The following is a 7,741-nucleotide window of genomic DNA, read 5'->3' as shown; positions in this document are numbered from 1 at the left end:
CCACTTTTGGCAAACTATGGCCTTCTTGCAGCCAAAAACCTCTGATCTCGCTTTTGATGATGTAAGGTTCACCTGCTTTTCACCAAATATAGTCGGACATTCACACCTTCTTGCAGCCGAACACTTCCGCTCCACCTTTTAGTTTTCTATGGGGCATTCACACCTTTTTTTTCACCGCATTTTATAAAAACACCACAGGAACACCGTATTGAGGCTTTGTTCTGACCGCTCATTCGGTGTCGCGTTTCTTTCAAGCAATTCTCCTGGTTAGCCCGCACTCGGCTCGCTCCCAGAACTGTGTTAAAGTCTACTTCGCATTCACTCTCTTTTCTCAGCAGACTAAAAGAAAGTTTCATCTTGGGCTCCCTGAAACTTCCATCCTGCACCGCTGTTTGCTTTTTCACAAGAGCAGAGGAGAGCGCACCGTTCCCAGGGGCACTACAGTACCGGGTCGATGCTTGGAGTGAACGGAGCAAGCTCCTTTTTCAACTGCTATTGATACAAATCCATTTAATATGTAGTCCTCGCATAGAGGACACATCAGACATTAAACTAATAAGAACAGATACTACACTTGATCTTAGCCAAAAGGCCGAGAAGCGATAACTGTCCACTGGTTCACGTCCGAGGGCCCTTCCTGGCACAATGCGCACTTGTAGCGGTGTTCTTTTTATGGCCATAGTTTCACTTTGCACCTCGGCCCACCCGCTGCACTGAGCACTCTTCAGCCCTTTTAAATGGTATAACTTTACACTACCGCACGCTCCAGCGAGCACCATTCAAGCAACAACTTTGCACTCCAGCTTCGAACATTGGCACAGTCGCAACAAGTAAGGCGACTCTACTCAGAGAAGTCACTCTGCACAGTAACAAGATTTCTTTTGCACAGACAGAAAGGGCTTCATCCGCAAAGGTAAAGCCTGCCAAAAATAGAAACAACTCATTAGTGCTGCTCAACGTTGTACTTTGCAGTAAAACAAAGAGCAAATCTAAAGATTCAGGAATCCGAGAATAAGCTTACTTCCATGAGTTCTTCACGATTTCGGATTTTGCTATAAAATGAATTCCTTCACTCAAACTAAATTAAAACTGCTAAACCGCTAATCTGTTACATGCAAGGCAGATGTCAAATTCACCGAAATAGGATCTAAGGGTATTTGGCCAATCGAGCTGTAGCAGCTTCGGTAAAAGAGTATAAGTTGAAGAGTTTGTGAATAAATGTGTGCGCACACATAGTGAGTTGTAGGAAAATAGGCAGGGAGCAATGCCGGCTGGGGTATAGGTTCTTGTATGTTGTCTGACTGTTTGATTTGAATGTGTTGTGTAAGTGTCCTGTTGAATGTTACATGTTTGGGCTTTGACACGCTTCACTGTGGTTGTTAACTGTGTGGTGTGTCCTGAAATGTTATATGTTTGGGCTGTGTGACATGCTTAATGCTTTTCAGTAGCAACCCACTTATTCATATATAGCAACTGACAACATAAGAAGTCCGGACATACTTTGATAGTAGTTGTAGAAGTATCCTTATTGATAATAGATAAACTAATTCATAGTGATAGAACAGTAGATGAACAGGTGCCTGCACATGTCTCATGAAAATAAAATGGGTGTATGATTGCTGACGGCAGAGCAATACTGCCAAACTTATGAGTTCTTGTGGCAAACTTGATTCAGTGTCTTGACGTGTATACGCTGTTTCGCTGACTTGTCACCAGAAGCAAAGTGTTTGATAAGATCCGACCATTTTATTACGGGAGGATCACAATCAAAAAAAAAAAAAGAGAGAGCGGTTTTGTGTCCCCACAGTCCATAATGTAGAAAAGAGAGAAAAAAGCCTTTCTGATTTGTTGTGTGTGCTCACAGTGCAGAGTGTAGAGAAAAGAGAGAAAAGAAAGCCGTGGTGTTGTGACTTACACACACACATTTCTGAATTGAGAAAGGAAATTATTTTAGAGGGAGCACTAGAGTTTAGATCCCACATTTGTTGATAGGCATTCATTTAATTTTTCTTTTAATCAGTTTTAAAGTGAATACTAACTGAGAAATGAAAAAGGTGAAGAGTTTAGAAGCTTGGTTCAAGAGCAAAACTTGGTTTATGATCAGCTCAGTCTCTAAACAGAACAGCAAAGGGCTTCATCGAACATTTAAAAAAGATTCAGATTGTTAGAATATCCAGAATTTATAGGAATGGTGGTGATTACTCTTATTTTCTAGAATGGAAATAACTGCACCATGTCTGTTTTATGAATCTAAGGGGCTAAAAAGTTTTGTTCTCGTTTTTCTATGATTAACCGAATGTATGTGAGAGTCCAAACAGACAGAAGGGTTACGGCCGAGCGCTGGACCTTCCAAAAAAGATGAGACAGGCTGGACCCGTGCCATACTAGTTAAGGCCTGCCTGTGGATAACAGGTTCTTTAAACTCTCACACACACAAACTCACACACGTTCGCACACATACACCCATACACACACACATTCTTGAACTTGCTGCAAGATTAAACCTTTGCATTAACTGACTCCAGCAACTCTGAGTCTCATTGAGAGACTTTTCTCAACAATTGGGTCCTCAAACCAGATCTCAACGTTTTTTCCGCTGTCCAGGGTCGGAGCTGAAACCGTGCACGGGGGAGTCCAGTACTCCTAATGAAAGACCCCCTGCTGAATTGCGGTAATTAGGGGCCAGTGTCCACTGGAAGGGGGAAAAAGGGACGAGATCGTACTTTTGAATCAATGGCCAGAAGCCATTGGCAGTGCAGGCATCAACAATAATGGTGTTATTTCACCCATTAACACTTAAGGTACCTCATGCAGTGGCTGTGATATGGTTACTTAACAAAATATCTTTACCAGACATCTCTCCTACATAACAGTTCTTCTTTCACAGCCACACCTTGTTGTCGAGAGATGTGCTACACTTAATCCATCCACACTGCTACCTACCCCACAGATGGAAAGCCTCATGATTGCATGTCAGAAATAACCATCAGTGTTTTACCCAGGCCAGACTTAACTGATATACATTATGAAAATGCAGAAATAACTATATTTATTCAACAGATCAAGGAAAAAAACCCTGATGGCACAAATGCTACAGGATTTGCAGTAGTAACAGAAACTGAAGTTTTCTTAAAACAACCACTACCAAAAAATTACTCTGTTCAAGCAGTCGAATTGGTAGCTTTAACTGAAGCTTGTAAATTAAATAACAAAAAGGTTGTTAACGTTTACACTGACAGTCAGTATGCCTTCTCAACTGTACATGTGTTAACACAGCATTGGAAAAACAGGTATGTCGACATCCACAGCTAAATGTATAAACTACAAATATTTTAGCATTATTAGATGTTATTCAATTGCCATCTACAATAGACTCGTATGAATGACCGGAAGGAAAACCATACTGCCAAAGAATTTGTTTAAATACGCTGCAGTATTGAGCCACGGACCATGTCATGTCTCAACAGGAGGGATGGAAGCAATAATGAACCAGGTTTTTACAGCATATGGTTTTACTAATTATTAAAAACATTTTTTTAGAATAAATAAATGAATAAAGTTTTGTCTAGCAGGTCAAATATGTGCAAAATACATTCCACAGGGCAATCTAAGACCAAAACGAAGATAATTCCCTAAGCCAGTGTATCTTTTTCAACATATTTGTTTGGATTTCATTATTTCATTATTTTGTAGATTTCATTGAACTAAATTAATGTTACGGGAAACGATTCTGCTCAGTGACAACAGAGGTTTTTACCAAATGGTCTGAAATATTTCCATGTGCACAAGCAGATGCACTCTCAGTAGCAAAATCACGCGTAAAATAACTCATTTCTAGATTTGAAATTCCTGAAAAGATCTTCAGTGATAATTTGACACACTTTGTAAACAATGTCATCTCACTGATGGCAAAGAACTTAAAATAGACCTTAGAAACCACTGTGATATAGAAGGTTTCGCTAACACATTGGAATTGTTTTACTATTTACATATGCATGTGCAGTGAAGAATTGCTTGCTGCTGATAAATGCAAAGAAGAACAGCTTACACATAAATGCTCACATATAGGCTGCTGAATGCAATGAAGACCTGCTTATCCAGTAAAGTTCAATGTCAATGTGTAATATTCAATTAGGATTTGCAAAACAGTGAAGTTAAACAATGAATGGGTCCATAGTCGGTATGAGAAGACTACAGGAATATTTACCTGGGTGTACGTTCAAACAGAGATGAGAAAATTGCGATAAATTATTGTTTGTTTGTTTGTTAGTATGTATATGAATGTTATGTGTATAAACTGTGTTGAGTTGTAGTTACTCAGTAGTGTCTCAGTGAAACAACCGACGGAGGAAGCCTTGCGGTGACAACAAAAGCAGTGTTTTACTGATCAGTCAAGTTGCTCCAGTGTACTCCATACAAACTGGTTGGCTACTGAAGGGATAGAAAATGGGGAATACTTGTTTTAAAGCAAACAAGGAATTAGATGGGAAAAATACATGTTTTAACGGGACCCAGACAATATTAAATACTCAGACAGATGGGAGAAGAAGTGTAGTTTTGTAGGAAATCATAAAATTATTACATAAAATGAGTGAAATCAATTGAAGAATGCCTTTCTGAAGAGCTGTTTACCACAGATGAGCAGCTTTGCGACCAAGCACATTGTAGATCGCTTTACTGCCAAAATGATCTAGTTTAATGGATTGGTTTAGACATTTATAACAGCATTTTAAGAACAAAGAGAGAAACAAAAAGGGACAACGCTTCATGGTGGAAGGTGATGTATAAATAACTGTGTATATGATGAAGGAGAGACCATTTGAGCAGCACAGCCATTTCGCAGCACAGGGACAGCAGTCCAAGTTAAAGGATCTCCCATGTGGTATCACCTGTCACACTGTGTCAAGGCATCAAAAGAAGAAAAAATCACCAAACTCAAGGACAAAGAGACGAAGACTCCGGTGAACGAAGAGAGAGGACTTACAAACCAGAAATACAAAAGGATGCTCGATATCAAGATCCAGAAGAAGAGGCTAACAATGCCACGAACACTTACGATGCTGGGAATGATGCCAGCAATGAACAGAGAAGAAGATTCAGTGTCATCAATCTGCAACACGTGCCTCTAATGAGGGGGTGAATATAGAATCCTCAACGATTACAACGTCTCTGGGAACTGTGACAACAACAAGGTTTAAACCATTTTGATATATATTGTAACCTATTGGCTAAGGAATAGTGCTGAAAATGAGGTAAATCTAATCCACCACTGTCCTTGGTCTTCTGTAGGGTTTTTAAACTAATACGTGGTGGTTTGTTTTTCCACAGAAATTTGGAGATGCATGAATCTAGTGACTTAAACCAAGTAGCAGATGGTTTTATGGGGATCATTGAGAACAAATAGTTAACTTTTGGTAGTATCATCATTTTAATGGTTGTAACTCTCCCCATAAGTGATATAGGTAAGGACTTCCAACGAGAGAGATCGTCCTCTACTCTCTTTACTAATTGCACATAATCCATCTGTACTTATCAGTTTAATATGTGATATGTCTATGCAAGGACTACATATTAAATGGATTTTTATCAATAGGAGTTGAAAAAGGAGCTTGCTCCGTTCACTCCAAGCATCGACCCGGTACTGCAGTGCCGCTGGGAACGGTGCGCTCTCCTCTGCTCTTGTGAAAAAGCTAACAGCGGTGCAGGATGGAAGTTTCTTTTAGTCTGCTGAGAAAAGAGAGTGAATGCGAAGTAGACTTTAACACGGCTCTGGGAGCGAGCCGAGTGCGGGCTAACCAGGAGAAATGCTTGAAAGAAACGCGACACCGAATGAGCGGTCAGAACAAAGCCTCAATACGGTGTTCCTGTGGTGTTTTTATAAAATGCGGTGAAAATAAAGGTGTGAATGCCCCATAGAAAACTAAAAGGTGGAGCGGAAGTGTTCGGCTGCAAGAAGGTGTGAATGTCCGACTATATTTGGTGAAAAGCAGGTGAAGCAAGGTCTGAATGCCCAACCTTACATCATCAAAAGCGAGATCAGAGGTTTTTGGCTGCAAGAAGGCCATAGTTTGCCAAAAGCGGGTAAGGTGCAAATGACCGACTAAATATCAACAAAAGTGGGGGCGGAGGTCTTCGGATGCAAGTGGGTGTGAATATCCCTCCATACAAGTATGGTGGAGAGGAAGCTGTGAATGGCCGACCATAGTTTGCAAAAAGCGGGTGAGAAAAGGTGCGAATGTCCAACCATACATGATCGAAACAGGGAGCGGAGGTGTTTGGCTGCGACAAGGTGTGAATGTCCACCCATAATTAATGAAAAGCGGGCAACAAGTAGGTTCGAATGCCATACCATACATCATCAAAAGCAGGAGTGGATGTGTTCGGCTACAAGAAGGTTTGAATGTCCGAGCATAGTTTGTAAAAAGCGGGTAAGAAAAGGTTCGAATGCCCGAACATACACCATCAAAAGAGGGAGCGGAGGTGTTCCGCTGTAAGACGGTGTGAATGTCCGACCATAGTTGGTAAAAAGCGGGTATGAAAAGGTGCGAATGCCCAAATTCGGCTGCAAAAAACTGTGTTCGGCTGCAAAAAGGTGTGAATGTTCGACTAAAGTTTGTAAAAAGCGGGTAAGACAAGGTGCGAATGCCTGACAATGTATGATCAAAAGCGGGAGCGGAGGTGTTCAGCTGCAAGAAGGTCTAAATGTCCATAATTAATTGCTAGAAAACATGAAAGAAAATTTTCGAAAATCAATCCGCACATGATCATAAGTGGGAGAGGAGGTGTTCAGCTGCAAGAAGGTGTGAATGTCCTGCCATAATTGCTGAAAAATGTGTTAGAAACGGTAGGAATGCCGGACCATACATCATCAAAAGCTAGAGAGGTGGTGTTCGGCTGCAAGTAGGTGTGAATGTCTGACTAAAGTTCAAATATATTAACAAAAGCGGGAGGAGAGGTCTTCGGATGAGTGGTTGAGAATTTCCAACCATAATCTATAAAATGCGGTGAAAAAAAAGGTGTGATAGAAACCTAAAAGGTGGAGCGGAAGTGTTCGGCTGCAAGAAGGTGTGAATGTCCATCTATAGTTGGTGAAAAGCAGGAAAAGCAAGGTCTGAATGCCCAATCTTACATCATCAAAAGCGAGATCAGAGGTGTTTGGCTGCAAGAAAACGGGTAAGGAGTGAATGACCGACTAAATATTAACAAAAGTGGGGGCGGAGATCTTCGGATGCAAGTGGGTGTGAATATCCCACCATACAAGTATGGTGGAGAGGAAGCTGTGAATGGCCGACCATAGTTTGCAAAAAGCGGGTGAGAAAAGGTGCGAATGTCCAACCATACATGATCAAAACAGGGAGCGGAGGTGTTTGGCTGTGACAAGGTGTGAATGTCCACCCATAATTAATGAAAAGCGGGCAACAAGTAGGTTCGAATGCCCAACCATACATCAACAAAAGCAGGAGTGGATGTGTTTGGCTACAAGAAGGTTTGAATGTCCGAGCATAGTTTGTAAAAAGCGGGTAAGAAAAGGTGCGAATGCCCGACAAAGTATGATCAAAAGAGGGAGAGGAGGTTTTCGGCTACAAGAAGGTTTGAATGTACGACCATAGTTTGTAAAAAGCGGGTAAGAAAAGGTGCGAATGCCCGAACATACACCATCAAAAGAGGGAGCGGAGGTGTTACACTTGAAAGACGGTGTGAATGTACGACCATAGTTTGTAAAAAGCGGGTAAGAAAAGGT

At 41.2% G+C, this 7,741-nt stretch overlaps 1 non-coding gene and 1 pseudogene across 1 annotated transcript; one reads left to right on the top strand and one right to left on the bottom strand.

The window, feature by feature from the left end:
- Window positions 1–413: 413 nt before the first annotated feature.
- Window positions 414–604, bottom strand: LOC140283325 (U2 spliceosomal RNA). Its single transcript, XR_011910031.1, has one exon. It is a non-coding gene; the product is annotated as a U2 spliceosomal RNA (small nuclear RNA).
- A 4,891-nt stretch (window positions 605–5,495) lies between these two features.
- Window positions 5,496–5,672, top strand: LOC140283442 (U2 spliceosomal RNA; annotated as a pseudogene).
- Window positions 5,673–7,741: the final 2,069 nt, after the last annotated feature.

This window comes from Leuresthes tenuis, unplaced genomic scaffold (genome assembly GCF_036924035.1).
Source record: "Leuresthes tenuis unplaced genomic scaffold, fLeuTen1.0.hap1 SCAF_23, whole genome shotgun sequence".
Classification (NCBI taxonomy): Eukaryota; Metazoa; Chordata; class Actinopteri; order Atheriniformes; family Atherinopsidae; genus Leuresthes; species Leuresthes tenuis.
The sequence above is the reverse complement of the archived record's forward strand: the minus strand, read 5'-3'. Positions and strand labels throughout refer to the sequence as shown.